The following is a 9,476-nucleotide window of genomic DNA, read 5'->3' as shown; positions in this document are numbered from 1 at the left end:
CACCTCCTTGCTAGGATGTAGTGTCAGGGACCACTGGCTAGTTTGTTCATAGACAAATAGTAGTCGCTCCATAAATATTCAGGAATACAATAATGATCGTGACTATTAGCATTTACAGAGCAGATGCCTGGCCCACACACTTCACAATGCTAAACAATTACCGTTCCCTGATGAGGTAAGATCTGTTCCTGTTCCCATGTTACAGAGGAGGAAACAGGGCCACAGGAAGGTTGAGGGTCTGAACCAGGGTTGCCTATAAAACCAGAAAGAGTGGCGCCAGTGTCCAGACACCAACACACGTCTAAACTTGGAAATACGGATCCCAGGAAGCATGAACACGCACACCACTGGGGGTTGGCTGGCAGCTGGAAGTCCAGAAAGTTCTAAGTTGGCAGGTCTGAGTCCTGGGATAGATTGTGACAAGCCATTTCAAGGAGTCCATTCTCCATGAAAAACCTCGCAAGGGAAAACAGAGGACTTTTGCACAGAAATACAAATGGAATTAAATTCAAGGTTTTCATTTCTCAATTAGATTCAGATTAAATTCACATTTTTTTTTTAAAAAAAAGTAAATGCAGGCTGAACTGCCTTTATTCCCCATTTGGGGTAAAATATACCTAAAATAAAATCCACCTAATGATCGCAAAATACTAAAATAGCTTTGTGTAAGTAATTAATTTGGTTTCTGTTTTACCCTGCAGACAGGACAATTTATTATTATTGCTAATGAGTCTCTAAGAATTCATTGTTGAGACAGGATTAACAACACCAAAATAGTTTGAAGAAAATCTTCATTTGAATCATGTTTCCCTAACTCTGTCAGCAGCTTCGGATTATAAAAATAGTCTCAATCCCTTTAGGCAGGACTGACTCTTCCGGTGTCTGAGGAGGGCAGGGTGACCTTTCACTGGCTTTTGATGACCGCCCTCTTGTGGTGGATCGTGAGGATGCAGATCTAGCTCCAGTGTTCTTTGTGTGGATCCCAGGCCCACGTGGTCTAGAGCATTCTGGGATGTCCCTGGTGAAGCCCCAGCTTCCTTTTCCTTCTCTAGGAGTCTGTAATGTTCTGTAAACAAAGGACAAATGCATTGCTGTTGTTCTATATTGTATTTTTTGAGTGTTTATTTTTGTTCCAACTGCTGTTACTGTGGGCAATTTTAGTCGTATAATTATTTTTCTCTTCCTGTTTTACAGAGGGTTATAAGTAACTGTGAGTAGAAGAAAACCAAATAGGCTAAAAAAGATTTCTTTTCATTCACGCTTCTAATTGCACTAATTCTCCAAATGGCTGCATTTTGTTGTTGTTGTTAAAAATACAAGGCAAACCGGGCGGTGGTGGCACACGCCTTTAATCCCAGCACTTGGGAGGCAGAGGCAGGTGGATCTCTGTGAGTTTGAGGCCAGCCTGGTCTACAAGAGCTAGTTCCAGGACAGGCTCCAAAGTTATAGTGAAACCCTGTCTCGAGAATGATGTAGGAGGTCCTTCTATTATATGTTGCTTTTATTGGTTGAATAAAGAGATTGCCTTTTAGTAGGGCAGAACTTAGATAGGTGGGGTAGACAGAACTAAATGTTGGGAGGAAGAGCAGAGTCAGGCAGCCACAATCAAATGGCGATACACATTAATGAAGATGGATTAAACTAATATGTGAGAGTTAGCCAATAAGGGGCTGGAGATAATGGGCCAGGCAGTATTTAAATGAATACAGTTTCTATATGATTATTTCGGGTATAAGCTAGCCGGGTGGCCCAAACAAAGGGCCCCCGCTCTCATACAACACAAGAAAAACAAAAAACAACAAGCAAACAACCCCCACCCTAACAAAACAACATAGAAAGCAAAACCAAACAGAACCCAGGAGGTTGAATGTGGTTAGCTTATGCCTATACTTAATCTTCAGGAGGATCCCAAATTCAGGGCTACATAACAAACAAACAAATGAACAAATGTATAAACAAACAAAGCGACAGAGGAACATACATATCTAAGCCCAGGAAATACCAAGTTTGCCACTGAGGGTTCTCTCCTTTAGTGTCTTAAGTTAGTGATTCTCAACCTGTGGTCAAGACCCCCTCAGGATCATATATCGAATACGTGCATTGCAGTAGCAAAATTACCATTATGAAATAACAACAAAAATAATTTTATGGTTGGGAGTCACCACAACATGAGGAAGCATATTAAAGGTCTGCTTCGACCCCGGAGGAAAGTCGAGAACCTTAAGGTCAAGGAGAAAACGGTATGGTTTTGGGCTGATGGGAGACGCTGACATTCCTATCAGCTCTTCTACAGGGTCTCTTGCGCATAAATATGGTGTCAAGAGTCTCTCAGAAATGTAAGCAAGCCGTTCTGGCTACAGCTGAGCTTATTTAAATGGCTACCATTTATACTTTACTTCATCAAGGGACAGTGCCTTTAATTATATCCAAACTGTTTTTATAACTTGAAAGCTCCATACCTCCATATAATATAGTCAATAATATCCACTCCCACTCCTCCGCCTAATCCGCATCTACTTCCCACCCCCCCACCTAATTTCATATCCTCTTTTTTTTTTTTTTTTTTTTTTCTAACCCACTGAGTCTGATTGATGAGGGACCATCCACAGGAGCCTTGCTGTCCTGCTAGGGGCCGTACCCAAGCAGCCCTCAACTATCAAAAACCCTTCAGCTAGAGGTGGGATCTCCGGAGCCCCTCCCTACGTCACGACGGAGCATCAGCTGACTCAGTCTTGGGCAAGCACAGCTGCTCCGAGTTCAGAAGAGCAGCGGTTCTTCCGTGTCCAGGAGCCACCCTGCCCCTGCACCCGGGCTGGCTGATTCAACCTTCATTGCCCCTTCTTCCATCCTGCTCCCTGAAGCCTTGTGGAGAAGGATGTGGCCCAGCCGTCCATTTATGGTTATGCACAAAGGGACAATGTCTTAAGTGTACTCTGTGACACATTGAAAGGGTCTTGGATCTCTACGATCAGAACGGCTGCCGTGGTTTGAAAGGGAACGGCTCCCACGGGCTCATTGGTTTAAATGCTTGGTCTCTAGGGAGAGGCGCTGTTTGAAAGGACGTGGAGGTGTGATCCTGTTGGAGGAAGTGTGTCACTAGGGGAGGGCTTTGAGGTTTCCGAAGCCCATGCTAAAGCCCAGAGTCTCTCTCGCGGCCAGTGGATCAGAATGTAGCTCTCAGCTACTTCTCCGGCACCATTTCTGCCTGTCTGCCTCCCACCATGGTAATGGACTAAGCCTCCGAGACTGTCAGCAAGCCTCAGGTAAAAGCTTTCTTTTACAAGAGCTGCCTTGGTCAGGGCATCTCTTCACAGCAACAGAGCAATGACTAACACAGTCGTCTGACTCTGGGCGCCTCGTTTCACCTCTCATTGCAAACAGATGGCACCCCCACCTACCTGAGTCAGTGACTCAGAAGAGGTCATAGTGGAAGAGTCTGGTCCGCAGCGTTTCATTTAAGCTCCGCTTTACCACCCACTCCTCGTCCATCTTCCTAACGTGCCTAGGAAGATAAGCCGCTCTGAAACTCCAGGCGGGTGAGACAGGACGCACTGAAAATCATTTGCTCTGTGTACCAGATTTTCCCATCATGCTGCCAGCGTGTCTGAGTGGTTGGAGGCTCTCTGAATAAGAGCACATGGATTTAGAATTGTGATATTGTCCAGGTTAGGTGAAGTCCTTAAAGATGTCGTTATTTCATAGCTTCTAGCAATGTCTGCCTGAGAGTCTGTCTTGTTTGCTGATGTCTTAGGGACATCAGCTGTCCTTGGCTGATATCAGTGGCCCGATTCGGGCTTGTAATTCCCAGTTTGCCATTCTGGAAACCAAAGTTCCGGAAACAAAAGGTTGCTTTTGTAATTCTCCTGGCAGCAAACCCTGATCTGTGTCCACGAGGAACTATCTGTAATCGTTCTTTTACTTAGGTTCTTTTCCCAGAAGTACTACTGTGTTTGAGTCCAGAGTGCTATGGCTAGTCGCATTCTGGCTGTCACGTGTGTGCTGCGCCAACTTTTAAGTAGGTGAGTCCACCTTATTCACATTTGGGACTAGAGTGTGAGCTGAGAGTCGTGGCTCTTTTTGCATATACTGTCTGTCTTCTTACGCACGACGTATGTATCTTCAGGTTATACTTCACGGGATTTGCTCCTTATGTAATATAATCAACTATTATTTATTCATGTATTTTTTTGTTTGTTTTTTGAGGCAGGATTCTCCTTGCCCAGATTGACGTCAAACCTTTCTGCCCCAGCCTCCTAGAGTCCTGGAATTTCAGGTGGAACCATTATGCCCCATGTCAACAAACTGTCATTAAAATGGAAGATTAAATAGATTTGAATCTCTTTCAGTGTGTTTGCTTTCTGGCTGTGCCACCTCGTCCTGCCTTTCCCCCGTCCAGGGTTCTGGTGGAATGACTGCTAGACATCATTTCTCTCTCTTTTCCTAACTCTTTGCTCAATTACTCAAGAACCTGGCTCTTTTTCTCCTTCTTATGGCTGTTTTTGAATTTATTTGACTTACAATACCCCAAACAAATCCGTTTCGGTGAGCCAGCTCGTGGGCTACACAGAATATTAGAAATGGGTTAGAACAATATGTAAGAGCTAACCAATAAGAAACTGGACCTAGCCGGGCCAGGCAGTGTTTGAAAGAATACAGTTTCCGTGTAATTATTTCTGGGTATAAACTAGCCATGCGGGCGGCCGGGTGCCGGGGACGCAGCCCCGCCTCTCCTAATTCAACAGCCGTTCAGAGCTAGCAAGATGGCTCATGGGTAAAGAAAGGGCTTTCTGCCAAACCTTCTAATTTGAGTGCAGTTCCCATAACATACATGACAGAAGAGACAGACCTAAATGACTACACAAAGTTGTCCTTCCATGTGGGCACATGACACACACATACACACTCTAAATAAGCATGCTGGGTAGTACATAGCTATAGTTATCTGAGAGAAGGGAGTCCCAGTTGAGAAAATGCCTACATAGTTGCAATTCTCAGCCTGTGGGTAGCGACCCCTTGGGATTTGAAAGACCCTTTCACAGCGCATACCTAAGACAGTCAGAAAACACAGTCATTTACACTGTGAGTCAAAACAATAGAAAGATTACAGTTCTGAAGTAGCAACAAAATAATTTTACGGTTGGGGTCACCACAACACAAGGAACTGTATTAAAGGATCACAGTTTTGGGAAGGCTGAGAACCACTGCTCCTTAACATCAGGCTGTAGGACCTCTTCTTAATTCGTGATTGATGTGGGAGGGCCCAGCCTATTATTTATCTGTATCCCAGCTGGCCTTGAACTCAGAATGTACCGGCACAGATGCATACTATCATTACCACTGTTCAAGACTGCTACCGATCTTTCTACTTCTGCCTCTCTCTTCTTCCTCCCCCTTCCTTCTTCCCTTCCTTCCTTACCTCCCCCCTTTACTCCTCCTTCTTCCTCTTCTTCTCTTTGTCTTCTTTGATGCAGGTCCTTGCTAACATAGAGCGTGCTTTGAAGACCAGGCTGGACTTAAGTTCCGTTTCCAAACAGCTAGAAGTTATAGGTGTGTGCTGTCATATCGGGGTTGCATTTCCTCTGTGTTAAACTAAAACTTGTCGTTTTATTCATATTGATGTTGTTTTACATGGAATTTTCATTCATTATATTTTAAACTTTCCACTGCAAGAGTATAGGAACACATTCAACTTTGTATATTGAGTTTTTATCTTGTGACTTGCTGAGCTGACTTATCAGGTTTTTTGTTTGTTTGTATTTTAGAGAAATTGGGATTGTTTTCTGCGTGCCAGACCATGCCACCAGTGAAAAGATAGAGTTTTGCTTCTTCCCAGTGTGAATGACTTTTCTTGCAATGATTTTCCCTCGAGTGGATGTGGTGAGAACAGACATCTGACCCCTTCCTATCCGAGGAGAGAGCGCTCAGTATTCCTCATTAGGTGGGATGTTAGCAGTGTGGTTTTTATCCGGTTAAGGCTTATTTTCATTCTCTGTGGAGGATTTTTCTATTATGAAATCATTTTACATTTGTTTGGCCTTATACCTTCTGTGCATCTGTCTTGTGGGGTGTGCATTTGATCTATTGATGTACTAACTGGTTACTAAATGTTAAACCTACTTTGCATTTTTGAGGAAAATTCCAAATGATTGCTGTGTTAGTTAGTGCTCTTGCTGCAGAGACAAAACCTGTGACAGAGGTAACTTAAGGGTGTGCAGACAGAACAGCCCACCTCCATGGCAGCAGGCAAGGCATAGCTGGACCCCTCCCCTCCTTAGTTCCCACTTCCTCCTGCAAGGCTCCACCTCCTGAGGATACCACAGCCTCCCCCAGAGAGTGCCACCACTTGGAACTCAAGTGTTTAGATACAGGATCCTTTGGAGATGTTGACCATGCAAACCCCAAAGACACTGTATTTCTTACTTCTTTTCATATTTCTGGTTTGTACTTACTTGTACTTTATTGAGGATTTTTGTACCCATGTTTATGACATGTCCTTTAGCCTTTTGTCTTGTTTTACCCCTTGTGTTATGATTGTTTGATATTATGATGGCATTAGGTTGATATTGAACTCAGAATGAACCATTTTTTAATCAATATTTCCAACATTGGAGACATCTGGGCTTGAAATGTATAGATTTAAAACACAAATTCAGAGTTTACTTGTTTGTAACATATCTATTCAAATTGCCTATTTCTTTGTAAGTCAGATTTGGCCGTTTGTGACCTAGGAATCTATTCATTTCATTTAAGTTGCATGATTTCCCACACATTACCATATTTATTCTACAAGTCTTTCATTGCTATGAATGTGGCAGCTACTCTCTTTTTCACTTATAATTCTATTAATTTAACTCCTCACTTTTTAAAAAAAATCAGCTTAGCTTAAGATTTCTTGATCTTCTCAAGTAATAAGTTTTTAAGTTTTTGATTTTATTTTCTGAAATCTTTGTGTGCACATACACATATGTATGTGGTGTGTGCGTGTGTGTGTGTGTGTGTTCCTGTGCATGAACGCAGGTGCATGTGTGAAGGTCAGAGGGCAACCTTGGGCATCGGTCTTCACCTGCCACCTTGTTTGAGGCAGTCTCTTGCTCACCACGGAGGTTTTCCAGGAAAGCAGAATTTTCCTGTCTCTGCTACTCATCAGAGAATTGAGCATTGAGATCAGAGAGCTCTTCTCCTAGTCCTTACTTTACGTGGGTCCTGGGATTTGAACTTAGGTCCTCCTGCTTTGCAAGTACCTTACCCACTAAACTGTCCCTCCAAACCAATTTTCTCTGTTGTTTTTATATCCACTGTATCATTAATTTCCTCCCTTGTCTTTCTTAGTTCCTCCCATCTTCTTGTTTTAGGCTTGGTTTGCTTTTCTTATTATGATATCTTGAATTAGACGGTTAGGATATTGATGCATAATCTTTGGCTCTTAACATACACATCTCTAAAACCACCTTTTATCTTAAGTTCCAATTTAGCAGCATTCCTGAGTTATGGCACAATATGTCTTCAATATCATTCATCTCAAATCTAATATGCCATTTAATTTCTCCTTTGGCTGAGGATATATTTTTCTCCCAGGAAGCATCCAAAAAAATCGTCACCAAACTTGAAGTCACCTAGGTTTCCTTTAGATTTTCTTTCAGAGTTGTCTGATCTCACATTTTACAGCTATGTCTGGGAACCATTTAGTTAATTTCCTGAAAAGTAGGAAGTCTGAGCTTAGCTGCATTCAAAATTTATTTATTTAAATTATTTTTAATAATGTGTTTGCAGTACTCAAGGCGACCAGCAGAGGGCAACAGATACCACAGTGCTAGAGTTAAAGGAGGGTGTGAGCCACCCGATGAGGGTGCTGGTGAGAGAAATCCAGTCCTCTGCAGGAGCAACAGGTACTCTTAACGAGTCCTCTTCCCAGCCTGTAGGTGCACGATCCTCCAACTGTTTCAGGAATGTTTATTGGAAAGACTCTTCTCCCACCATTGAGAGCTTCCTTTGCTTTCTACAGTTGTTGGCTACATTTTTTTTTAATTCCCTTTTAGGAATTCTTCTAGAAGGCACCCACATTTGAACATACAGCACCACCCCTGGATTCCTGTGAATTCCACTCTAGGGAGGTGTAGGAGCATTGCTCTCCTTACCTTCACCTGTGTTCTCTCCCTTTGGCCTATTTTGTTTTACATATTCTACTTACAAAGGTTTAAAACACAGCCATGCATGTTATACTTCTGACTTTTTATGCTACTGGATCTTTTATACCTGTCCTCTTCATCTAGGCTCTGGTCCTTCCCTCCACTGACCCCTCATCCTCCTCTGGGCTCTGGCCCTTGCCGTCACTGGCTGGTCCTCTTCATCTGGGCTCTGGTATCTACTCTAAGAGATGGTCTTATGAGTTAGCAGAGAAATCTCTTCCTTAGACACAAACTCCAACTGGCACCAGACTCTAGCAGCTGACCTCTCTCATCTTGAAACTCCTCCACTAGTCAATCCCATTGGCTCTATTTTCAAAACATAACCCTAATCTAGCTACTTTTCAAGAAGCTACCCCACCCTGGTGGCCATGGCTGATCATGTGCCAGGAATGCTTATTGCCCTTGGGTTCAGTGTGAAACACGTCAAACATGAAGCACAATAGATTAAACATAGAAACCCTCCTTTCTGTGCCCAGGTTACACAGGCGAGGGAAGATAATTGTACTTCGGGTGTGTGAGGGAGTCTCAGGATCGGTGATAAGCTTAAACCATGGACCACGTGTCCCCTGGAAGACTCCTGTCTTTTTACCCTTGGAGTCTCAGCTGAAAACCCTGTCCTCTGTGAACCCCTTACCAACTTCCCCAACTAAATTTGTTTTTGTTCTTGTTTTTCGAGACAGGGTTTCTCTGTCGCTTTGGAGCCTGTCCTGGAACTCCACTCTCAGCACCTATAGGAATCAATGGTGACACTTCCGTTGTCTGAATCCCCCTCAAGAGTCACCAAATATGAGTTTGGGCAGGGACACATCACATCCAAGTCATGGCAGAGTTTGTGTTTCAAGGAAGAACTTTGATTTGATTTGATCTAAGCACGTGTTGTCTGTGGTTCGCCTATGTGTTGTAAAGCAAATACTATAGTCTTTCTGAGTTTTTTTTAACTACATTTATGCATGGGTATATGGTGTGCCAAGTCCTTCTGTATATGTGTTGCTTTTATTTGTTAGTGAACAAAGAAGCTACCTTGGCCTGTGATAGGGTAGAGTAGAGCTAGGCAGGGAAAACTAAACTGAATGCTGAGAGAAAGAAGGTGGAGTCAGGAGATGCTATGTAGCCACCAGAGGGGAAAGATGCGAGCTGCCAGCTGGAATCATACCAGTAAGTCATGGCCACGTGGTGATACACAGATTAATAGAAATGGTTTAAATCAAGGTGTAAGAGCTAGCCAGTAAGAAGCTAGAACTAATAGGCCAAAGTAATTTAATTAATACAGTTTCTGTGTGTTTATTTCAG

General features: G+C 43.1%; 1 long non-coding RNA gene across 18 annotated transcripts in view; it reads left to right on the top strand.

Moving 5' to 3' along the window:
* Positions 1 to 2,790: 2,790 nt before the first annotated feature.
* The window catches only part of LOC126501629 (uncharacterized), a 29,535-nt gene continuing 22,849 nt past the window's right edge, over positions 2,791 to 9,476 (top strand). For 5 of the 18 annotated variants that reach the window (XR_007591759.1, XR_007591755.1, XR_007591752.1 and 2 more), the window contains exons 1-4: positions 2,791 to 3,263; positions 3,382 to 4,273; positions 5,472 to 5,547; positions 5,763 to 9,341. This is a non-coding gene — a long non-coding RNA (uncharacterized lncRNA). The remainder of the gene's footprint in view (positions 3,264 to 3,381; positions 4,274 to 5,471; positions 5,548 to 5,762; positions 9,342 to 9,476) is intronic. The other 13 variants (XR_007591749.1, XR_007591745.1, XR_007591760.1 and 10 more) reach the window with 12 other exon arrangements.

The sequence above is a fragment of the Alexandromys fortis genome, unplaced genomic scaffold (genome assembly GCF_014885135.2).
Source record: "Alexandromys fortis isolate MF-2015 unplaced genomic scaffold, M_Fortis_MF-2015_v1.1 scaffold_5, whole genome shotgun sequence".
In the NCBI taxonomy this organism is placed as follows: domain Eukaryota; kingdom Metazoa; phylum Chordata; class Mammalia; order Rodentia; family Cricetidae; genus Alexandromys; species Alexandromys fortis.
The sequence above is the reverse complement of the archived record's forward strand: the minus strand, read 5'-3'. Positions and strand labels throughout refer to the sequence as shown.